Source organism: Lissotriton vulgaris, chromosome 9 (assembly GCF_964263255.1).
Source record: "Lissotriton vulgaris chromosome 9, aLisVul1.2, whole genome shotgun sequence".
In the NCBI taxonomy this organism is placed as follows: domain Eukaryota; kingdom Metazoa; phylum Chordata; class Amphibia; order Caudata; family Salamandridae; genus Lissotriton; species Lissotriton vulgaris.
In genome coordinates, this window is record NC_141697.1 from 422446943 (window position 1) to 422473349 (window position 26407).

Sequence of the window (26407 nt, forward strand, 5' to 3'; positions counted from 1 at the left end):
ATGGAGATTTAGATCGCCTAACAATGTGAAACTGGCGAATTTAAGAGTGAGATCACTATTCACTTCCACCAGGCTATCAAGAAAGTCTTTCTGTTGCCCTGGTGGACAATAGATTAAAGCTCCATATAAAGTAGTGGAGTTGTGTATTTGTAAACTGAAACCCAGACTTTCAGCCCCCTGTCTGGAAGTTCGAAAGAATTACATTTTACCGAGTCTCGATGGATAATGGCAAGTCCCCCCACGTTGTTTCTGCCTGTCTAGTCTTTGGATGTGGTACCCTTGCGGCAAGGCTGATACAATATCTGGGGTGCACCAGGCTTTAAGCCACGTCTCTGTGACGAACAGCCAATCTAAGTCATTCTCAGAAATTAAGTCATTGATATGTGCCCCATTTTTGCACATTGATCTGGCGTTAATAAGTCCTCCTCGGAGGGTAATGGACCCGTTTGGCACTAAGATTTGTTCCTCTGGGGTCAGCTCCACCCGGCATTGCTTACAGCAGGTCGGTCCCCGCCAATTCTCAACTTTTATGGTGTTGTGACAGTGGCTATCGTAAGCATTCAAAGGTAATATCCTGTCTCTAGAGAGGAGGATATTGGACGTGGGTTGGTCGTGATGGATGGCCCTAGGCCCGGCCGCGGCACGGACGGGCACAGATGGGCTTACCTTTGGCGCACCTTCGGCACGCCATTGGTGCGCCCGCTGCGCGTCAGCCCCATGTGAGCTTTAAATAGGAGGCTACTGATGGTCCTAGTGTAACCACTAGACCGTCACCTCTCTAAGATGGCCCCCGGAAGTGAGGGTGATAGAAACCCTCAGTACCGCGCTAGTCCACTCCCTCCACGACAAACAGCACAAGCTGCGGTAGAACGGGGAGATGAGCGGTGCCCTAGGACAGTAAGTTCCAATTGACTAATGTGCCCACAATTAAAAAGATATACTGTGCAAAATCGTATTCATTAAGCTAACAGTACAAACGGCGATTTAAAATGCAATAATGCAGGTTGGAAACAATAGCGTGCTCAGGTATTTAGCAGCGTGTCAGCATGTCAGAGCTTTCTGTGCAAGTGAGTGCTGCGGCGCGGCGATTTTCCTCGCCCTAAATAGGAGGCTACTGATGGTCCTAGTGCAACCACTAGACCGTCACCTCTCTAAGATGGCCCCCGGAAGTGAGGGTGATAGAATCCCTCTATACCGCGCTAGTCCACTCCCTCCACAACAAACAGCACAAGCTGCGGTGGAACGGGGAGATGAGCGGTGCCCTAGGACAGTAAGTTCCAATTTACTAATGTGCCCACAATTAAAAAGATATACTGTGCAAAATCGTATTCATTAAGCTAACAGTACAAACGGCGATTTAAAATGCAATAATGCAGGTTGGAAACAATAGCGTGCTCAGGTATTTAGCAGTGTGTCAGCATGTCAGAGCTTTCTGTGCAAGTGAGTGCTGTGGGCCAGTACATTGTGGGAAACGTAGTCTTGAACTCCAGCATGTTTCAGGTGGCTACTGCTTTCCTCTGAATGTTGAATTATGCTTTAGCTGACCTTATTGCTTTCAAGGCTTGTTGGTGGCTAGGCCGGCAACCATCACCTTTGCTTAATGCTGCAACTCAAGGGAACTCTGCAACACCATCATCCACCGCCAGCAGTGGCTTTGCTATTGACACTCATTTCCTCGCCAGCAGCTTTTAAGGGGTAAAACCAGCTCCCCACGGTTCTTGCTTCAGCCCCTCACACAGTCAGAAGAACTCTGCACCTGGGCTTCTCAAGCTAGGTAAAATGAAACTGACTGTTGTGGTTTGGTCCTTGGACTTGCATCACCTCTACCCTCCTTGGGTTCCACACAACTCAGCCTGCGAGTGAACTGTCACTAGTGCTTTTTGCCTATTAACTGCAATGATAAAGCTTTGCAGTATTGCTTTGCACTGATTTAATTTTGCTTCTATAATCCATAACTCCGGTTATATGCATCCGATTATGTTTATTTTGGTGTCTAAATTAATATAAAAATCTGCTTCATTTATATACATTGGTGTTGGATTTCTATTGAGTCATGTCAATTACTGATAGTCTATGTTGGTACTCTGAAATGTTAAGAAATGTTCCTCTAGTAAAGCCTCCCTGCTCTTTGCCACATTACCAGGACTGAGATAAGGATTTATTATTGTGAATCCACTGGCCATCTTTGGGGTATTGTGACAGTATCACACAGTGTAGCCTAATCAGCCACACTACATAATACTACATTCTCCCACAGTCTTCTAGGAAAGGAAAAGGCTACTTATCAGTATGCATCTGTTCTTGGCATGTAGAGCTGCAGAGTTGTCCACTATGCATAGATCACCATCTAGTGTTAGGCTCGGATGCTTGCACTTTCTTGTTGTCTTGGAAGAGTCTTTTGAAGTCACTAGATAGGTGACTCCTCCTTTGGACGATAGTGCGCATGGGCATCGACTCCATCGTTAGATTGTTTTTCGCCATGATGTGAAATTATGGATTCAGTAAAAGTAAGAGATGTCCATGTGAATGTATCTAATTAAGATAATACTGGAACAGATGCAGGTTCCGGGGAGGCGGGTGGGCGTGTACAACTCTGCAGCTCTACATGCCAAGAGCAGATGCATACTGGTAAGTAGCATTTTCCGTTCCAGGCATTTGAGCTGCAGATTGTACACTATGCATAGACTGTACAGCAGTGTCGCTCCTAGCGGTGGTCACCTGTATCTGTTGCAGTGGTTTGAAACATTGTTTTAAGAACAGCCTGGCCTACAGAAGCTTGTTTTGTAGCCTGCACTTTAACACATTTGTGTTTGGTGAAGGTGTGTGGTTTAGCCCATGTTGCTGCTTTACATAGGTAATTTACGGGAACGTTCCCTAAGAATGCCATGGAAGCCCCTAGTTTGCGTGTTGAATGCGCTCTAGTGGGAATTGTCAATGTGCGTTTAGCCTTTTGGTAACATATTTGAATGCATTTTACTATCCACCTGGCGATCCCAGCTTTGGAGATGGGGTTACCTTTATGAGGTGGGGAGAAGGCTACAAACAGTTGTTTTGTTTTTTGAAAGGGTTTAGTCCGGTCAATGTAATAAAGTAGTGCTCTTTTGACGTCTAGTGTGTGAAGAGCTCTCTCTGCCACAGAGTCTGGGTTTTGGAAAAACACTAAAACTCAACTGATTGGTTAAGATGAAAGGCAGAAATGACTTTGGGAAGGAATTTTGGATTTGTTCTGAGAACCACTTTGTTACGATGTATTTGTAAGAATGGTTCTTGTATGGTTAAAGGCTGGATCTCACTTACCCTTCTGAGAGAGGTAATTGCGACAAGGCAAGCTACTTTTCATGTGAGGAACTGAAGTTCACATTTATGTAGAGGTTCAAATGGGGGACCCATGAGCCTGTTAAGAACAATGTTTAAATTCCACACCGGAGAGGGTGGTAGTCTGGGAGGAATTATTCTTTTAAGGCCCTCCATAAAGGCTTTAATTGCAGGTACTCTAAATAGTGAAAAGTGTTGACTGTAAATAAGCAGCAAGTGCTGCTAGATGTAATCGTTTGGATGAATATGCTGGATTATATCTTCTCAAGTGTAGCAAGTAGCAAATGATGTCCTGGATAGGAGCATCCAGCGGATCAATATGATTGTTATTGCAATATATGACAAATCTTTTCCATTTTGCTGCATAGCAAGCTCTAGTAGTAGGGTGGCTGGCTTCTTTAATAATGTTCATACAGTCTGGTGGAAGGTTAAGATAACCAAACTCTAGGACTTCAGTAGCCAGATCGCTAGATTCAGTTGACCTGGATGGGGGTGCCTTATCTCTCCATGGTTCTGCGTTAGCAATTTTGGGGAGAGGCATAGTTTTTGGTGTGGAACTACTGAGAGTTCCAGTAGGGTTGTGAACCACGGTTGGCGTGCCCATGTGGGAGCCACCAGGTTAATTTTGGGAGACTGTTGTCTGAGCTTGCGTACTACTAGGGGAATCAGTGGGAGTGGCAGAAAAGCGTACGCAAATCTGCCTGACCAGTTCATCCATATTGCATTGCCTTTGGACAACAGGTGTGGGAACCTGGCAGCGAAGGATGGGCATTTTGCATTTGCATGTGTGGCAAACAGATCTATGTCTGGTTGACCCCACATTTGGAAAAATGGTTGAAGAACTTGAGGATGAAGTTCCCATTCATGTATCTGCTGCGTCTGTCGATTTAGGAGATCCGCAATCTGACTGTGAACTCCTGGAAGATATTCTGCCTTCAGGTATATGCTTTGTGGAATGGACCCACTCCAAATGTTTTGTGCGAGCTGGGATAGCTGCAAAGAATGTGTACCTCCTTGTTTCTGTATATAATAATACATGACTGTCATGTTGTCTGTCTGGACTAGGACAATCTTGTGCTGCAGATGTACTTGGAATGATTTTAATGCTAAAAATATTGCCAGCAATTCTAGGTGATTGATATGGAGCACTTTTTGTTGAGTGCTCTATTTGCCTTGAATTGTATGGTTTAGGAGATGGGCTTCCCAATCGGTGAGTGATGCGTCTGCTGTTAGCACCATCTGTGGAATTGGCTAGAGAAATGGCCGGCCTTTGGACAGGTTTTGTGTGTTCCACCACTGCAGAGAGGGATGTGTGCGGCTGTCCACCAACACCAGATCTGTAAGTTGTCTTTGAGCCTGGTTCCACTGACGTGCTAGGCATTCCTGTAAGGGGCGCATCTGAAGTCTTGCATGAGGTACTATAAAGATGCCGGAGGCCATCATTCCTATGAGTTGCATGAATACCCTTGCTGGGAGGGAGTGCTGTGGTTGAAATATGGTGATTAGGGCTTGCATACTGGCTATCCTGGCTGGATTGGTATATGCCAGAGCTCTGGAGGTGTCTATTGTGGCCCCTAGATGCTGATGTATGTGGGAGGGCTGAAGATTTGACTTGGGGTAGTTTACTGTGAATCCTAAGTGGTGTACCAGCTGGATGGTTTGATGAGTGTGATGAACACACTGGTTGAATGACTTGGCTTTTATTAGCCAGTCGTCGAGATATGGAAAGACATGGATTTGTTGTCTTAAGTGTGCTGCTACCACCGCAAGGCAATTTGTGAACACTCTGGGTGGAACTGATACTGTTGTCCGTCCACTATGAACCTTAGATACTTCCTCTGAGCATGGTGTATGGGTATGTGGAAGTAGGCATCTTTGAGATCTAGTGTGACAAGGAATGTGCCTTTTTGCAGCAGTGGGAGGACCTGTTGGAGAGTGATCATATGAAAATGATCTGACTGTATATAGAGATTGAGGGGTCCGAGGCTGAGTATTGGCCTTAGGGTCCCGTCCGTTTTGGGGATTAGGAAATACAGCGAATAAACCCCTGTTCCTTGATGTTGTAAGGGAACTGCTTCTATTGTGTGCTTTTGAAGCAGTGATAGAACCTCTTGTTTTAAGAGTGTGAGGTGTTCCGTGGACATTGGACGCTGTTTGGGTGGTATGGTGGGCGGGGTTGCTGTAAGTTCCAGGCAGTAACCATACTCGATAATTTGTCTTACCCACTCATCTGTTGTGATGGAATTCCAGACAGGTAGGAACTTTGAGAGTCTTCCCCCGACCGGAGTGGAATGGTCTGGAGGGAAGTCATTGTTTATTAGTGGGGGAGGTGTGAGTGTTGTTGTTACCTCAGCCTCTACCTTTGTTGTTATTTACCTGTATCCGCCTCTATTGAAAGAGCGACGAAAGGACCCACGTCTGGATAGAGACCGTTAATGCTCCCATGGATTTGGCAGTCTCCATGTCCTTTTTCATCTTTTCTAAAGTGGTGTCTATAGCCGGTCCAAAACGTTGTTCCTGATTGAACGGCTGGTTGAGGATAGTGGTTTGTACCTCCTGTTTAAAGCCTGAAATGCGTAACCAGGCATGTCGTCTGAGTAGCACACTAGTGTTAATGGGCCCAGAGGCTGGGTCTGCTCCATCAAGGGCACACTTGATTGATGCGTTGGTTATTAGTTTGCCCTCTTGAATTAAATCATTTGCCTGGGTTTTGTAATGATCAGGAAAATGTTGTAATAGGGTGTCTAGTCGGTCATAGTGAGTCCTATCGTACCTAGCAAGTAATGCTTCGGTGTTGGCTATGCACCAATGATTAGATGCCTGGGCAGCACCTCTCCTGCCAGAGGCATCTAATAACTTAGATTCCTTATCTGGAGGTGGTGCATCACCGGAGGTTTGAGAGTTGGCGAATTTCTTAGGGTTAGTTACCACTAGTGAGTGTAAGGGTAGCTGCCCTTTGATGTAGGTGGGATCATCTGGGGCAGGTATATAGTTTTTGTCAATCCTGGGATTGAGAATTCTAGCTCTTACCTGGTCTCTGAATATGTCGGGGGCATGTTTAATAACCCATTTTAGCATTGGCAGAGTTTGGACAGTTTTCTGTGACTGTTCAAAAGTGTCTAGAAAGAAGTCCTCGTCTGTAGGGTCTGAATGCATGTGAACACCATGGTAGACAGCAGCTCTATTTACAAGCTGACCAAAGCCAATATTGTCATCTGGGGGAAATGGTTTTGTTGGATATGGCTGGGGATCAGGGAGGTCTGGGGGATCTATTAGGTCATCATAGTCGTCCCAATAGTCCTGTGGTGTGTCCATGTCATCATCAGGGTCAGTGAAAGGGTCATTGATGCCTCCCCCACCCCCTAACTTACCATCATCATTATCTTGTGGTGGTGGTGGTTGTGAATGAGGTGGGAGTTGCGGAGGCTGTGGAGGAGAGACGGGTCTAGGAGGAAGAACAGGCTCAGGAGAAAGAACAGTAGAAGAGCGTCTTATAGGTGAAGTGGCGCAGTCTTTTTTCTTTACAGGCACTGCAGGAGTGTCTGGTGTGTCCTGCTTCCTTTTGTTGTGTGGAACAGTAGCCACATATCCTGTTTTGGGGTCTATATGGAGTTTTTGCTGCTTGGGATCCATAGGATCTGGTCGAAAAAGTACTTCCTGTTCGGTGACCGCTTTCGGTGCCGACTTCCTCGGTCCAAGCGGGGTTTGGATTTGTGCTCCGAGGCCTTAGGAGGTGGTTTGGGGTCCTTTGGCTTGGCTATGGAACCGGAAATCTTTTTCGGTTCCTTAGGCTTTGGCTTCAGATCCGATGCTTTTTCTTTCGGCGTCGAGGTGGTCGGTGCCTACTTCTTTTTGGGAGTAGGTGGCTCTCCCGTCTTCGGTGCCGAAGGCGCCTGCCGGACACTGATATGCGGTTTTCTTGGTCCCGAGCTACCGCAAGGCTTGTCTTTTATCTTCGGAGCCGGGCCAGAGGACGGGGCTTCTGAAGCTTGTTTTCGGTCATGACTGGGGCCAGCAGGCGCAGTCTTGACCAGGGCCTTCTTTTTTTCGGGTGGAGTTGGGGTAGGGGCAGTTGTACTCACTCATTGACCAGGACTGATTCGTCTGCTTCGGACACGATTTCCAGGTCCTCAGAATCCTCCTCTGGGACATCGGGGCCTTCGTCGAAGATGTCCACTGGTACCGGAGCTGCTCGCAGCACCATGATGTGTGGTCGGGCCCGGCGATCCCGGATAGTTTTCTAGGACCGAAAACAGGCGCAGGCCTGGCAATTGTTCTTGTCGTGCTCTGGCGAGAGACACAGGTTACAGACCTTGTGATGATCACTGTGTGGGAACTTTGCTCCACACTGGGGGCATTTTTTGAATGGAGTCCTTTCCATGAGCTGTAGGCCCGAACGGCGTCGATAGGCCCAGCGGCCCTCGTCGACAGCTGGAATCGAATAGTTGGGATGCGCGTCGAAGATGTCGCAATCGAACGCAATACCGTTGAGTTATAGATAGTTTAGACGTCGAAAAGGTTTGGAAAATATGGTACCAAACCGGAGCGTAAAAGTTACATCCGAACCCAATGGCGGAAAAAAACAATATAACGATGCCCATGCACACTATTGTCCAAAGGGGGAGTTCACCTATCTCGTCACTACAAAAGACTCTTCCAAGACAACAACAAAGTGCAAGCATCCGAGCCCAACACCAGATTGCGATCTATGCATAGTATACAATCTGCAGCTCATATGCCTCAAACACATAGTTTGTATTAGATAAAGCATATTCCCTTTTTAAACAGCATTTTATAAGCAAATGTGGCATCTTTCAGTATGTATAAGTGTGTCAAAGTGGCTCTATATATACACTGGACCAAAGTAAGGTACAGTGTGTATAGAGTCCACAATCCTCAGAGGTATAACAGAGGTTAAAGCCAGGTGTGACTTTACTCTTTAAAGTGGTAACTTGGTCAAGCAGTAAGGCAGTGCCAGAGGACAGTGTAAAGCATTTGTTGTACACACTCAGTCAGCAAAAGGTTTTACACACTCAAGGACTGAACTCCAGGCCAATTGTTTTTATAACAAAAGATATAGTTGTTTTATTTTTAGAACCAACAGGTATCAAAATACACTTTTCTCAATATGAGTGATCTCAGATGAATACTTTGCAGAAAGGCAATAAACTTTGTAAACACAATAGGTATAGGGGTTGCAGTAGGAAACACAATTAACACAATTTAACATTGAGCTCAAAGGGTTTTTCTACATAAATGCAGTTGATTACTTTATAGATTACTTTTGTAATCCCAGGACTGGATCCTAGATTCAGTCTTGGGGTCTAAGCTGAAAACAGTTTAGTAAAAACGTTTTGGTTATTGCAATGATTTTTAAGGAATAAAAAGGTATTTTAAAAGTTGACACTTAGAAACTTTTCAATGAAAAACTGCCAATGTTATCCTATGGCAGGAAATTCAAGTCACAGGTAAAGTAGGTTCTCGTTACTTTTGTAATCCAGTACTGGGCTCCTAGGTCCAGCACTGGGAACTCTACCCAAGACAGGTAAGCAATTACGTTTCAGTAGTTAGTACGATTTTTAATGAATATTTGTAATTTTCAAAAGTAGACACTCAGAAGAAAAGCGATCAATGGTTTTCTATGGGAGAAAATTCAGTTATGGGTAAGTAGGGTTAAAATTACTTTTGCAGGTCAGTACCGGGCTGAAAGGTACATTACTGGCACCTCTCCTGATTCCAGGTGAGTGTTCCAAAATTCGTTAATCTGATGATTTTATAGAAATATTTCAGAGATTCAAAACTTCACACTTAGAAGATTTTTTGAGTCAAACCAGTCAATGTATCCAATGGCAGGAAAGTGAGTTACCTGTTTTCCAGGTGAGTACTTGACTGGTGAAGTTAAGGTTCTGGGCATAGACTCAGGGGTCCCCCAGGGTCAGGTAGGTACAGTTGGTACACCCTCAGCGGCACAGGGGCAGCCGGGTGCAGAGGTAGGTAGGCCCAATGTTATCCAATTGAGGGGAGGGGGGTCTCCGGTTGATGGCTGCAAGCAAGCAGGCCACGCGGCTGTGGGAGCGGAGCTCCTGGTCACTTACCCAAGTGGGGAAGTAGTGTAGGGTAGTAGTTGCACTTCCAGCGGCACTCGGGCGGCTGGGTGCAGGGTGCTTTTGAGCCGTCGGGCGTCCAATGTTATTCAATAGAAAAGGTAAAAAGGGAGCTAAGGCTGCAGACTCTGGGACAGTGATTCTTCAGGTGCGACAACCACTTCGAGAGGTAAGTTGGGATCTTGGAGAAGAGGTAAGTTGGGATCTTGGAGAAGAGGTAGGTACCCCAAAGGAAGGAAGGCACAGGGAGCTTCAGGGAGCCGGGTGCAGGGGTGTCTTTTGGTGTCAGGAATCTTACCCTCGGCTGGTCGCGGTGGGGGGGCGGGGTCTCCGGTTCTGAGGCTGCAGGCGTAGTCGAGGAATGTCTTTGGGCACTGGACTTCAGGTCAGTCGGTGTCGTCCTGTGGGTAGCTGCTGCACGGCGGGTCTTCTTCTTCTTGATCTTCTTTCATCTTCTCTTTTCGGGATCTGAGGAGGGAAGGTTGAGGGTGCCCCTAAATACTAAATTTAGGGGCGTTACAGGTAGGGCAAGGGCAGGGACCAATAGGTCCCTGTCCTGGGGTGGGTACACCCCCTAGCCTGCTCCTCTCCTGTGAGAGGGAGGCAGGAGCCTAGCTGTGATTAAGCAGGGCTCCCCATCTTAAAGATGGCCGTAGCCCGAGGTCGAACTTCACCTCGCCTCTCCCACCTGAGGGGTGGGGTTGGCACAGCCCCCCTCCTGACGTATGGTTTCCCGCCAGAGTGGGGGCTAGAACTGGTGGGGGCCAGTTGCTGAGTACAGCAAATGGTCTGGAGAAGCTCACAGAGGCGGCATGCCTTTGAAGCTTCCCCCTGCCTATCCTGGGGAAGGAGACCTAGCACCTGGCCCAGGATGTGCATTGTTGCAGGCCCAGGTGAGCGGAGGGCTCTCCACCCAGTGGTCCAGCAACATTTCTGCTGTGTGGCAGCCTCTGCAGCCACTCAGACCAGATGTGGATTGTAGGTTAGGTTTTCAGGGGGCATCCCTAAGATGCCCTCTGGTGCATTTTACATTAAATCCCACACTGGCATCAGTGCAGGTTCAATGTGCTGAGAAGTTTGGTACCAAACTTGTCAGTCTTCAGTGTAGCCATTATGGTGCTGTGGAGTTCGTAATGACAACCTCCCAGTACCATATATTCTTAATGGCATCACTGCACTTACAGTGCCCAGGAATGGCTCTGGGTACTGTAGGGGCACAGGGCTCATGCATCTGTGCCCACACCACTGGCATAGGGCACCCAGCTAGAGGGGTGAGTGAAGTATGCCAGGGCAGTGGGTTCTGTGGGCATGGCACACAGGGATGTGTGCCATGTCGACTCTTTGTTTAGTTCTGTACTTAGACACTCAGCCTGGAAAGGCAGTGTGTGGGTGTCAGGGTACAGGGCCCCTAAGGGTGGTATAATAGGTGCTGCAGCCCTTAGGGGTCTTCTCTGGTCACCAGGCCCTGGGTACCTAGGGTGCCATTTACTAGGGGCGGATAGGTGGCCAGAGATGCCAATTGGGTTTTAGGTTCAATACAGTTTTAGGGAAGGAACACAGGCCCTGGGGCACCTGGTTGGCCGGAGCCCAGGGCACACTCAGTCAAAGTACATCAGCAGTTCAGAAAAAAGTGGGGGCATACCAATGCAAGAAAGATGGCACTTTCTCACAATAAGATTCTACCTGGCCTTTTCTTTCGCTTGTTACCAAGTCCTCTTGAAACTTAATAATTACCTAGCCCAATATTAAGTACATCACAAAATTTCCAGTGGGGGAAGTCATGCATTTCCCTATCACTGGTGCCCCATTCAATGTATGCCTGAGATGTTTTGCGGACACATCTCTAAATAGATTGCTGTTGAATGTAGCCCTATGTTTAGCTTTCCAGGCACCATAACCAAAGGTGATCAGTTGAATGACTCATTACCTCCTTCATGGAAAAGGAGCGTAATTGTTCCAATCAACAAAAAGGGAGCCAAGGGAAGCCCAAAAAATTACAGGCCAATTTCACTTTTAGATACAACGAAACTCATGGCCCGAAAACTCTTATCTAGGTAGAGGCTTGGGCAGTAGATAAGGATAAATTACTTACCTGTAATATCCTAGTTCTCTTCCAGGGCTATACTCATCATAGTCATAAGCACTGAATAGTCCCGCCCACGCGCGGGACCCCGGAGCAATAGCCAATAATATGCATACATCTATATATATCTATATATATCTATATCTATATATATGCCTCAAACCTCGCACAGCTACTCCAACTGCAAAAAGACGAGCATAGACCCAGGTTTGGTGCTATTTTCTTTTCTTTATTCCAGAAACCACCAGCCATCACGACGCGTTTCGGCAGATCCCTGCCTTGATCACATGACAACATTACTATGTACCACCTCCATATTTAACCCCGTCCATGCTCATGACGAGCTCAGCTAGTCATGCAGCACAGTGCTCGTGTGCTCATGACGAGCTGAGCTCGTCATGACCACACCCGTTTTAATTGTGGTCCAGCACAGGAGGGGAATCCTGCACGCAGCGATGTGGTTAAAGTGCAAATACATAGACATAGAAAGCATACTTTGTAAGGGCTCCAATGCTTCATTTTCATTATTTGCTTTTTACACCATGAAGTTCAAAATAGAACATGTAAATACATTTTTTTTGAAAAGGATAATTCCTAAATTCAATTGTGTTATGTTCCACCCAATGGGTTTCATCAATTGTTTATTAAACAATTGATTTTGATAATTTTGTTGCACAAATGCATAATTACTCAGTGACCCTTGTTGTTCTTGTCCTTGTCCATGAAATTGATAAAATGTGATAGTGAAGAACCCCTGTAATACCATAAAAATTGATTTAAAGTGCTAACTGTGTTTGAAGTATTATTTCCCTGCTCAACTTCTAATGTGCAAATTTACAAATTACAAAGTGCCGCTGAGCCTCTAAGAAATGCACTATATAAATTCTGCTCATGCTTCGATTTACTAGTCCTTGACTCAAAGTCTTAACACTGTAACATGATTATGAGCAATAATTATGTACAAAAAACAGCATGTGCAAATTGCATCTTAGTTGCCTCAATCGAAGGTTTCAACCTAAAGAGTAGAAATAAATAAATGATTCCCACAATTATAAATACAATCTTATTTTTAAAAATCAGTCATAAATACTTCATAAATATCTATAGTAAGAAATTCACATAAATATAATTCATTTATCATAAAAACCTCTCTATAAAAGAAACCAAAAATGCTAAAAAATATCCATATTCAATAAAATATTTCATTAACTAATTCATTAACTTAAAGTGCAAAAAGTGGTTGTGAATCTAGTTTGGTATTCACATTGATACTAATCACGGAAGGCAGGATATTAAAAATAATGAACATTTCTAGGTATAGTGCAGTTGATATGTATTAGCCATCTGAGAAGGGAATAACATTATCTTGTTATTCTAAATATGTATACAAATCTTCACTCATATTTAGCCCATTAGGTTGTTTTGTATCGAGCTGCAATATGTAGTGGGTCTCTAAGCGTCTTAGTTTCCCTTCCCTATCCCCTCCATTTCTTTGAATTGGGACAGTGTCAATTACATAATATTTCAATGCCTTTGTGTTACCCCCATGGAATTCCTTAAAATGGCGTGCTACTGGGTAATTAGGGTCATTGTTGTTTATCGCCCTAATATGTTGTAACACCCTTTTATGCGCTGCCAACTTGGTGCTCCCAATATATTTTAAGTTTCAGCTGCATTCAAGTACGTATACCGCAAACTCACTTTTACAGGTTAGATATTTAATTATTTGGGGTTTTGCACTGAAAGCTGTAAGGAAAGAGGTTTTATTACACCCATAGTTGCAGGCCTTACAGCTCGAACATTTGTAAAATCCTTTCCTGGCTGTGAGCCACCCGGCTTCTTCCTTGTACTCCAGACTACTTCTAACCAGTACCCAGTACATCAGCCATGGAAGTTGATTTCCTATATGTTATTAATGGGAATTCTGGGAGTAAACTACCTATTACGGGATAGTCTTTAACTATGTGCTAATTACGCTGGATTATCTTGCGTAATTCCTTTTGCTGTCTGCTAAAGGTTAAAATCAATCTTGGGGGCTCCACAGGGACTGGCAAGTTGTTGTCTTGGGTGTTATGCGACAGCTCCCTGTCCTGTAACAAATCTTCCCTTGCCATTTGCCTGGACTTCCTGATAACTACATCTATCCTTTTGGCACTGTATCCTCGTTCAATAAAACGCATTCTACTTTCCTATTGATGTTTCTCTGGATCCACATTGCTGCTGCATATCCTCCGCAGTCTAAGCATATCCCCGTAGCGGATGCTATGTATTAGTGTGGAGGGTGTGCTCTGGTTGCATGGAGCACTGTATTCACAGTTTCCTTACGAAACAAAGATGTACAAATATTACCATTATTTATGGCAACCTTAATGTCTAAAAAAGGGACACTACAGTTACTTATAAATGATGTAAATTTAAAATTTACGTCATTTACATTGATACATTTGATGAAATCCTCTGCTTCATTTACTGTCCCGTTCCTAATAATAATCAGATCATCAATGTATCTTAGCCAAGATACCACCTTGTCTTTGTAAATATCTCAGTATTGTTTTCTGAGGACCAGCTCCTCCCACCAGCCCATAAACATACAGGCATAACTGGGGGAGAAGCTGGCCCCCATTGCAATACCTTGGAACTGTCGGAACGTTTGTTTTTTAAACAGGAAAACGTTGTTCTCCAAACAGAAAGTCAGCATGTCTATTAACTTCTATTGTGTTGCCTAAATTCAATGGGTCTTCTTGATAAGAAGTATTCAGCTGCCTTAAGACCGTCATGATTCTTTATACAAGTATACAGCGAAGGTACATCCAATGTAATCATCTGATAGCCTTCTTGCCATTTTATCTTACCAATTTTACATATAAAATCACCTGAGTCCTTGATAAAAGATTGTAAGCCTTGGACATGTTCTTGTAAAAAAAAGTCGATATATTTGGACAGATTTTCTAATGGTCCATCACAGGCTGCTATAATCGGCCTGCCAGGCGGTCTTTCCTTATTCTTATGAATCTTTGGTATAAAGTATTTGACAGGTGTTTTGGGATGTTTTTTTAAAAATTTGAATTCATCTAAACTCAAGAGACCCAAACTCCTCTATGCCAACAGATTACTGTGTAGTTGGTCCTGCATGGTTTTGTAGTTACTGGGGGTACTTTTATGATAGCATTCATTGTCGTTTAGTTGGCTAAACGCTTCTACCATATATTCTGAAAGAGGCCATAGCACTATATTTCCCCCTTTGTCGGAGTTTCTAATCACAGTATTATTTTCCTTTTTAAATTTTTCCATTAGTTGTCCATACTTTCTTTCCTCATTGGTGAATTTCCTTTTATTCGTATTAATTGCCACATTGAGTTTCTTTACTTGTGCCACTACTAGTTCATTGAAGACATCTATTGAGTCTCTGGCCAATATCAGAGTAAATTTTGATTGGTTTTTAAATGGGGTTACTGGTTTTCTATTGCCCATGCACTTGTCTTTGTGGAAATCTTTCCATGGTACTCCCACATTCTTCCGGAGAATTGGAGGTCTGTGATGGTGAGGTTAAATTAACCAACGATTGTAAGTCAGATAATAGGTAATAATCTCCTGCCACCGGTCTCGGAGTGTCTGACTTGTCTGATGGTTGGAGCATTTCCGCATTCCCTTGTGTTTGTAATTTGTGGAATTTTTTAAGCTTGAGCTTTCGAATGTATTGATATACATCTGCCCTAGTTTGAGTGTATTCAAAATTTGATTCTGGACAGTACGAAAGTTCCAAAGAGAGCAATTGGGTTTCTGCAGCGGACAAATCTATTTTTGCCAAATTAATGATTGTGTTGGCATTTGGTTGGCAATTCGGGGGCTGCTCCTTTACTTGGCCTGTTTGTTTTTCCATGTGGCCCGACCCAGTCCGCCTCGTTTGCTCCCGATGGCTTTTTGCGGCCCTCCTCCTTTCCCTTCTCCTCCTTGTATGTCGTTTTTTGCCAGTTGATTCCTTGGCCGAAGGGTTTCCCCTCCTACTCCGTCTTATGTATTGAAGTTCCTCACCCATTGTGAGCCTTGTTTTATTGCGTTGTTCCTCACGTCCCTCTGGGTCTGACTCACTTTCAGGTGCTAGGATGACACTTCTGGCTCATGGGTTACTTGTAAAGATCTACTTCCATCTTGTTGGCTTTTTTCACAGTGGCATCGCGGAATGGATCATATTTTCTAGAAAATGTAAAGATTTGCCTATTGTCATAGTCTTGTTTGTCCCTACTGAATTTGTACATCTTGCGGGCTTTTATCTGGTCTTCCTCCTTTTGCAATCTTTGCATCATTTCCTCTCCTAGTTTTGTTTTCTGCTGTTGTGGGTCACTTAATGCTTGAATTTCACATTTCAAGACCTCAATTTTGGGGATAAATCCTCCCGGTCACTATCTGCATATTTTACTAGTATCTCTACTAATCTTCGGGACGAATCCAAATTACATTGGGCCCATTCGGATATTCAGATTTGGTGTGTCATAGCTAGGAGCTAACATAATTCTCAGCCCCCTAGGAATGCGCCCGACATCCAAATACCTTTTTAAGGATTTTGACTCCCACGATTTGGCTGTCTCCTGACGCATCATTTTTTCAAGCATTTTGTATGGGCTATTTAACTTAAGAGCTATGTAGTGCCAAACTAGATTGACAAAGGCCTCCTGAAGGCTGAAACGCGTCTCTCTCTGTGCTCGTGATTGAGGGCGTCCTGCATTATGAAATAAATGCTGAATCTAAAGCTACTTCGTGTCTGTGCCTGCTTTCCATGGAGTTCCTGTGGTAGTTGGATGTGTTTGCATATATATATATATATATATATATATATATATATATATATATATATATATATATATATATATATATATATATATATATATTACCTACTGCCGGTCGCCAGTAGGTAGTTATAGTTAGGATTTTTTTCAATGTTAAATCTCAAAATTGTATTTGGAATAACTTTGGCGCCGGTTGACGAATCTGACTGAAAATTTCCTCAAAATGTGATCAAGCTCCGTTCGCGGAGCGAAACGCGTCAGGGAGGGCACTAGCTCTTTTCACTTTGCTGAATAAAATGGATTGCTGGCACAGGAGTGTGTGATGTGGCTTTTTGGTGTTTGGTGAACTTCGAATACAAGCACCTATTTGTGGAGTGAGGTCCACGCCTGCTGAAACCGCTACTTTCGGCGGTCAGGAGTTTCTGTTCATATATATATATATATATTACCTACTGCCGGTCGCCAGTAGGTAGTTATAGTTAGGATTTTTTTCAATGTTAAATCTCAAAATTGTATTTGGAATAACTTTGGCGCCGGTTGACGAATCTGACTGAAAATTTCCTCAAAATGGCCTCGCGGCGTTACGGTCCTTCCCTGAAAGTTTGGGGGGGACACGCGACTTGCGCGCGGAAAGCTGATTGGCTCACGGGTGTCTGTAATCATTCGAAACAGTCCGGAGCGCCGCCATCTTGTGTCTCGGTAGGATCGAGACACGAGAGGTGACATAAAAAAAAGGGAGAAATGACTATAAGGGGGCAGGGTAGACCCCCTCCTGACCCCCTAGGTTTGATGTGGGGGCTAAAATAGGGTCCTGCGGGGCATTTAAAAAAAAATATTTTTTTTCGATTTGCGCGGGGGGGAGCGCCCGGTACGCGCACCGGGAAGCGCACCGGGGAGCGAAGCACGGGTAAAATACAGGGCCTTATTTATGAAGGCCTTGCGACAGTTTTGCGCCGCCTGTGCGCCACTTTTTGTGACGCACCAGCGGTGTAAAAAAATGCGCCTCGTTGCGCTATATTTAAAAAGTGACGCATCTAGGTAGATGGGTCACTTTTTAAAACCCTGCGCCACATTATACCTGCGTCAGGTATAATATATGCAGAGGGGGCGTTCCCCCGCAAAAAGCTTCGTAACAGTGACGCAGTGAAATCTATGAGATTTCACTGCGTCACTTTTAGGATGCTGTTGCGTCAAAATCTTGCGCCTGCCTCACAGCAGGTGTAAGACTAACGCAAGACCTTTCACATGGTGCTTTCCCCTTGTGAAAGGACGCATTACTGGAGTTGCGTCACTTTTGTGACGCACTCCAGCAATGCGTCACTTTTGTGTTTACAGATACGTCAGAAATACTGACATATCTGTAACTCCTTGCGACATGATTCGTCATACATTAAATATGACATCTGGAATGTCGTAAGGAGTGCGCACAGAAAAGTGACGCATCGCTGTTTTCACGCAGTGATGCGTCACTTTTCAGAAATGAGGCCTCCAGTTTATTCACTGTGTCACCTCTACGACCCTTTCTTGCGTCAATACGTCCCTTTTGCATACATTACACCTGACGTAGGAATAATGTGGCGCAGGGGCTTACAAAGTGATGCAACTACCTAGATGTGTAACTTTGTAAATATGACTGAATAAGGTGCATTTTTTACAGCACTGGTGCGTCACAAAAAGTAACGCTTCAGTGGCGTTAAAGTGACGCATGGCCTCATAAATGAGTCTTCAGTCTTCTACTCATGCGTCATATTAAATTTATGACGTATTATGTTGGAAGTTCTTTTAGATACGTTAGTATTTCAGACGTATCTGTAAGCGCAAAAGTGAAGCATTGCTGGAGTGTGTCACAAAAATGAAGCAACTCCAGCAATGTATCCTTTCACATGGGGCCAAGCCCCATGCGAAAGGGCCTGCACGCCTGCTGTGAAACAGGCGTAAGATTTGGATGCAACAGCGTCATAAAAGTGACGCAGTGATATCTCATAGATTTCACCGAGTCATCTCTACGACCCTTTCTTGCGTCAATACGTCCCTTTTGCATACATTACACCGGACGTAGGAATAATGTGGCGCAGGGGCTTACAAAGTGACTCATCTACCTAGATGCGCCACTTTGTAAATATGAATAAATAAGGTGCATTTTTTACTGGACTGATGCGTCACAAAAAGTGACGCTCTGGTGGTGTTAAGGTGACGCATGGCTTCATAAATGAGGCCTTCAGCCTTCAACTCCAGCAATGTATCTTTTCTTACCCTTCCACACCCCGTTCCTTTTCAACATTTTCTTTGAATATCAACATTCCCTACATTCACTCTTCTTCTCCTTACTTTTCTTCCCAACATTCACCTTCTTTCAGTCCCCCTACTTCACTTCCTTTCTCCTCTCATACCTTTCTGTTCTTTCTTACTAATTTTCCTTTCCATTATCAATGCACTCCATTTCACTTACTCTTTTTCATTTTTTAAAGAATATAGCTCTTTGATGAGAATTGGAGGTAGTTCTGAAAAGAACTTTTTGTTTTCTTCTTTTTTCAAAACAGGAACAAAAACAGGGAATGGAAACTGCTCAACAGGAGCAAAAAGAACAACAAAAATTAGGGGTGGAAAGGGCAGCGATGGTTTTCCAATGCTCGAACCATGAGCTGTACACTTTGTTCCCCAAAGGTAAGGAGTTGATTGCAGTATCTGCATCTGAGGGCACCATGGTTAAAAGCATGTTGAATATTTGGCACGAGCTCCTGCGATTACCCTCTCCCAGAAGTAGTTGCTCCTCCGGTGTATGTAGAGGCCCCATCACTGGGAACCTCTTGTGCAAGAGCCCTGACACTTTCCCGGGCAAAATTCTGGGGGTGCTTCCTCTCCACATGCCGGATCATCGTGAAGTTTCCAAATGAGTATTTTTTTAAGGGGTTACCCCGTGACAGGACTTATTTGCAGATCCTGCACTCCACTTTTGGAGCATTCACCTTTTTTTGGTTAGGTGGTATTTTAAAAAATTTCCAAATAAAATGTTCCTTCACCTTTCGTTGAGGAGGCTCTTCATTGATGAATTCAGGTTCTTCATCACTGCTGGATTCTCTGGCAGCCATGGTAAACCAAGAAAGATCCAGGAGCAAAAAGGCAGGTCTTGCAGTCACAAAAGTGAAAGAAGAAGTGAAGGAAATGGGTGTGGATTTCACGCTTCCGGGGCTCTTACGCGGCGCGAACGTAGGCGCCTCCGGGGCGCAAACGTAGGCGCTTCCGGGGGCGCATACGCGGTGCGAACGTAGGCGCTTCCGGGGGTGCATACGCGGCGCGAACGTAGGCGCTTCCGGGGGCGCTTACGTTGCGCGCCTAAGTGACGTCATCATAGTTTTACGGAAATGCAAAATCATTTTCATTTCCTTATAAAAAAAAAACTGCTTTTATTTGTATGGTACGAAATGTTTTGCGTTTTTATTAACTTTTCATTCATATTTTTTTCACGAACGAAAGTAGCGCTCTGGGTGCGCTTTCCGGAGAGCTTACCGGAGAGCTTACCGGAGCGCGCACCCAGAGCGCCCCAGGAAAAAATGATAAAAGAAAACAAAAAAAACCTTCAAAATTAATACTTACACAAAACAGCTAATTGTAATAAAAAAAACATAGGTTAGAAACTCGATATAGAAAGGAATTAGCATTTAAAAAATCTATGAAATGCACTGAAAAAACCATAGGTTTCACACCAGTTATAGTTAGGAATTAGCATTTAAAAAACCTATTAAATTCACTGAAAAAAACATAGGTTTCACACCAGTTATAGTTAGCTGGAAATTTTACTGACATAAAACCATTGAAATTCCCACGGTATAGTTAGTTGGACTCACTATAACTTGCGCGCCTGCAATGCACTGCTGATGACGTCACATATTACATCACTCATGACATGGTCAGTGACATCACTCATGACATCACTGATGACACCATCCTTGTGACAGAGTGAGAGACCTCCTTTCAGTGTAATGTAAGCCTTGAAACACATTCAAAAATAGTATTTAACATTTTCAAAAAAATGGAGATACCCATACCAGTTACAACAAACAATTCAGTAATTCCACCATCTATGTACACATCCACTCATTCACCAACAGTTCTATATAGTCACTCATACATATACTTACTCATTATATGTAGTGCTAGACCTATACATCCTGTTACACTTCGACAGTCATCCAAAAGTTACTCACACACATATTCACACATGCAAAAAAACTATTGAACATCCATTTATTTGCATATACAGCAATACACACACTACCACTTTACTTCTAAGAATACTTACACATACTTACTCTCTTAAACAATCACTTATAGAAACACATACTTATTTAAACAGGAACTCTTATAATCTCTCACATATACTCGCTTTTATAAATCAATACTCACATATACTAGATTAAAACATATGTTGTTACTGAAAAAGACAATAGTGAGACAGTCGTTTACTCACTAACATACACATATACACACTCATCCATCCATACAGTCCTGTACATATGCTGTCTTCAAAACACATACGAACAGTGAGACAGTCACCAACCCATACAGCCACTTAAACACAAAGTGAAACACTGATACATACATTTCAATATTTAAAAGTTACTTGCTAATATATGTATTCACTAAGATACACTTAATAAGGCAGTTAACCAATCAATTCTTTTAAAAACAAACATCCATTTACACACTTATTTAACCATTTATTCTTCCATCGTACTTTACAAATACATATACAAAACATATTTATTTTTCAGAAAGACACATTCACTGGATGGTGTCATCAGTGATGTCACTGACCATGTCATGAGTGATGTAATATGTGACGTCATCAGCAGTGCATTGCAGGCGCGCAAGTTATAGTGAGTCCAACTAACTATAACGTGGGAATTTCAATGGTTTTATGTCAGTAAAATTTCCAGCTAACTATAACTGGTGTGAAACCTATGTTTTTTTCAGTGAATATATATATATATATATATATATATATATATATATATATATATATATATATATATATATATATATATATATATATATATATATATATATATATATATATATATATATATATATATATATATATATATATATATATATATATGTATATGTTTATATAGATAGATAATATGCATATACAGCCTGAAATACACCATTTTAGGCTCCAAATCTGCCATCATTGCATGTAAATCTTTTACATTTGAGAAAATAAAGACATATAAGTCATATATGATATATGTAAAGAAGAAAACTGCCCTGAGTTTGCTTTGAAACACACAACCTTTATTTTCAAAGGTAAAGAAGGCAGTATCATAGAGGAAGATTAAGCCTAGACAGGCTGCATAGAAACAATTGGAAAAACTGGCGCCGTGCCTTTAAGAACTCCAGGCACCCTTCATGCACCACTGGTGACAGTTAGGTCAGTTCTTTTGGACGGCGTATAACAGTGTAATCACAGTATGGGTAACAGGTAGATATTAGGATCACTTCCATAGATAGTAGACTAGACACCACAGTGTTCCGTAAAATAACTGCAGGTAACTCAATCTTGCATGCTGAAATGCCCATCCAACAGCTCTTATAAGAAGTATTCTGTTTGGTGAATACTATAGAGCCAGGCGCACCTGCAGCAGTGATGAGCAATATGATAAGATTGAGGCTGAAATGACCCAGAGGTTCATTCAAAGAGGGTATAAGGATACCATCCTAAATGGAGCATCTAGCAAGGCAAGAAGGCTGATAAGACAGAATATACTATTTGAAACTTCTAGAACTCAGACACTAAAGAATTTAGGTAAATCACAGAAAGATCAAGTTACTTCGAGATTCATAACCACATTTAATACTAAACATAATGAAATAAGGTCCATTCTAAGAAAACACTGGTATCTAATAAGGAATGATCCAGTGTTAGGGTCAAAGGTGAAAAGGAATCCCGAAATTACATACAGAAAATCTAAATCTCTTAAAGACCTAGTTGTAAAAAGTGAGTTCATAGAGAAAAAGAAAAGCAACACCGACTGGCTGACACCGAAACTTGGTTTTAAAAGATGTTTTAAGTGTAAAGCCTGTCAACATGGAATGAACCGTACAGATTTTAGAACCTCTTTTAATAAGACAGTCACAGTCAGGAGTGCTATAAATTGTAAAAGTGAATATGTAGTATATTTACTACAATGCCCATGCCCCAAGATATATATTGGTAGCACCATTTTACCAGCGAATCCTGCAGCACAGACGTGCAATAGTCAATCAGGACAGATCCTACCCTGTAGCACGGCATTTTGAGTCACACCACCAAAGTAACCCAGCAGGCCTCCAATATTCTTGTATTGCAGAGGTCCCAAAGAAAAAGAGAGGAGGTGACAGGAAAGGTGAACTAAGGAGGTTGGAGACCTATTTTATTTTAGAATTTAATTGCAAAGAGCCACATGGCCTGAAAGTGGATGAAGATCTCCATACATGTCTAACCTGATTGCATATGTATTAAATGAAATGATAGAACAACCTTGAGCATATCGAATCTGCATATCGAAATTATGAATTGTTAATGTTTTTTAATTGACAAATAACCTTTTTAATTTTTCACCCCTTTTTTTAATACATAAGAGGTAGTATGATGTGTAAAACTGAAGTGGCATTGAAGGAATGGAATGGATAATGCTTTTTTAACTATTTATGCACTGACACTTAATTTTTTTATGTGCAATAGGAGTGGATTGTTTACATAAATAGTATAGAGTACTATTGTTTTCGTTTAGGCATTAGCACTTTATCTATGGGCTACTCCTTTTTCGATGTTTAAGAGGAGTAGATAGCTCATAGTAGAAATGTAGCATATTCAAGCACTAGCACTTTACTTTCTCTTTGAATTATGTGCATTTTATAGAGTAGTTTACAGTAAGAGAGTATTATTGTTTACAAATAGGCACTTGCACTTTATGAAAATAATAAGGATATCTTGAGTAAAATTGCATTACTAGGAAAAATGTTTTCCCATTCCAATTAGATAAAGCCACGTGGTAAAATTTGATAAATCATTGGGCCAGCTGTCTGAGGTCTAATGAAAGCAATCAATTGGAAACATGAGGTGTTCAGCATGAGATAGAAAATTGTAAAATAATCCTATGAATACTCTTTTAAGGTTCTAGTGGTTTAGGGGCACTTGCCCAGACACTTGTGGAATCCTTATTGTTTGAACAAATGAAACTGATTTCAAAATGCACTGGCGTTATATCACGAATGTGGTTTTTTACCTTTCCTTTGAAACGTTAAGAATATGATAAAAGGATGCTGGTATTTTTGTTATAGGCGTTTACCCTAAACCTGAATTATCTCTGCTTTTTTGCTGAACAAAGTTTTCCTTAATTGCAAGTGCTAAAATGCCCCCCGCATTAGTAGACGGCCTGACCAAGATTTGAATGTCCTTTTACACTGTTTGCTACCTTCTTTGTGTTTTTTTAGAAGTCCGTAATGGCAGCACAAACATCGTGATCAAGGGAGCTTGACTCCCGAAACGCGTTGATGGATGTAACTTGTAAAGTAAATAAATAAGCCTGAACCAACGATACCCGTGTTCGAGTGCCGGATGATTTCCTTGGGGAATGATTGGATATCCTATTTTGAATATCTATCTATCTATCTATCTATCTATCTGGTATTCGCCCGGGGAGGAGGGAGGGTTGCTTATGACTATGATGAGCATATCCCTGGAAGAGAACTAGGATTACAGGTAAGTAACTTATCCTTCTCTTCCAGGGGATACTCATCAATAGTCATAAGCACTGAATAGAGTAGCAAGCCCATCCTCGCACCCTGCGGACGAATAACAGCATATCAAAACATTTTACCAACATATATATCCCAAACAAATTTCTCAGGGATGCCTGACCAAACTGAGCATCCGCTTGCGTATCAGAATCAAGGCAGTAATGGCGTGCGAAAGTATGAACCGAACGCCATGTGGCTGCTTTACAAATTTCCTGAATAGGTACATTCATAAGCTTTGCTATCGTAGCAGCTTTGCCTCTTGTAGAGTGAGCTCTCGGCTTGCCCGGGAGCTGCTTTTGTGCCAACTGATAAGATAACATAATCTATGACACTATCCATCTAGAAATGGACCTTAAAGAGGCAGGAAAACCAGTATTTACCAGACCATAATTCACAAATAGTGGGTCAGACTTTCGTACACTCTTTGTTTTGTCAAGATAAAATTTCAACATTCGTTTTAAATCTAAAGAGTGCAGAGCTCTCTCAGCCGGAGTGGCAGGATTGGCAAAGAAAGTAGGAAGTGTTACTGACTGGTTGATGTGAAACTCCGAGACCACCTTAGGAAGGAACCTCGGGTGAGTACGTAACACCACTCTATTCGCATGAAAAATGAGATAAGGCTCTGTAGAGCATAAGGCCTGTATCTCGCTTACCCTGCGAGCAGATGTGATTGCCACGAGAAAGGCAGTCTTCCACAAAACCTGCTAAAGGGAAGCTTCGTGGAGGGGTTCAAATGGGGGACCCATTAGTTTAGAGAGGACTACATTCAGCTCCCAAGGAGGAGATGGGGCCTTAACGGGAAGATAAACCTTCTTGAGACCAGGAAATCCTTAACAACTGGCATTTGAAAGAACGAAGCCGGAGTGGGAGACTTTCTATATGCTGTTATCGCTACCAGGTGAACTGTTATGGAGGAGTATTGTAAACCTGCTTTGGCCAAATACAGTAAGTATGGCAACAGTACCTGTTCCTGACCTCGAATAGTGTCATGACCTGCAGCAGTACACCACATGTAAAAACGCTTCCACTTAAAAGCGTAGGACTGTCTCGTTAAAGCTCTCCTAGCCTCCTCCAAGATCTGCATGCAGTCCTGAGAAAGGCCTAAATGTCCATATTGGATGAACTCAGGAGCCATGCTGCTAATCTCAGGCACGGCAGGTTGGGGTGGAACACCTTGCCGCCCGCCCTGGTCAGCAGATCCGGATGACATGGCAACCTCCTGTTTGGTACTTTGGACAGGTGAAGAAGGTCCGGGTACCAGCACTGGCGAGGCCACTCTGGAGCAACCAGGATCATGTCTGTTTTGGACTTGTACTGCTTCCTGATCACCATGGGAATGAGTGGAATTGGTGGAAAAGCGTAGAGTAATGTCTCTGACCAGTCTATCCACAGAGCATTCCCCTTTGAACCTGGTTGCGGGTACCTGGAGGCGAAGACGGGCATTTTGCGTTTTCGCCGTCGGCGAAGAGATTAATGTCTGGTGTTCCCCAGTTGGGGAAGATGTCTTGAACCACTTCTTGTTTTAGCACCTAGTTGTGTGCTTCTGCGTAGTGCCTGCTTAGGTCGTCCGCTTGGACGTTGAGGACGCCCGGTAAGTGAATTGCAGATATTTTCATGTCTCTTGCCAGAAGCCATTTTCAAATCGCCTGTGCTTCCAGAGACAGCGGTCTGGATATGGTTCCCCCTGCTTGTTCAGGTAGTACATCATTGCTGTGTTGTCCGTCTGAACAAGCAGAGAAGTCGTTGTAACTGAGGGAAGAAATGCATTGAGAGCTAGATGCGCCGCTCTGAGTTCCAGCATATTTATGTAGTATAGTTGCTCTTTCCCTGACCACATCCCTTGAATCTGTAATGATCCAATATGAGCGCCCCATCCCTGAAGGGACGCATCCGTCACCAGAGTCTGTTGAGGCATTTCCTCTTGAAAAGGAACTCCCACAATGAGATGAGCCAGTTGCATCCACCATTGGATGCAGAGTCGGACTGACAAAGGTATTGATAACTTGTCTTCCCAACCATTGGCGATTTGGGACCACTGATCCTCCAGAGTCTGCTGCAGAGGCCTCATGTGAAGCCTGGCGTTTCGAACGAGAAAAATGCACATGGCCATGGACCCCAGCAGAGAGGAGATTTGCCTGGCCGTGGGCTGAGGTATCTTCAGGAGAGTTTGACACTTGTGGAGAATGGATGACAGTCTCTCCTCCGAAGGATACGCTCTTGCGTTGACTGAGTCCAGAGTTGTGCCTAGATAGTGTATCCTCTGTGTTGGATTGAGGATGGACTTTTTGAAGTTTACATGCAGACCGAGCCGATGCAACTGGTGAATGCAGTGCGGG

The 26407-nt window shown here is 43.2% G+C and overlaps 1 protein-coding gene across 1 annotated transcript in view; it reads right to left on the reverse strand.

Annotated features, from left to right (window-relative positions):
* Nucleotides 1–26407, reverse strand: part of CDC42BPB (CDC42 binding protein kinase beta) — a 900025-nt gene that overhangs the window by 308819 nt on the left and 564799 nt on the right. The window lies entirely within an intron of this gene.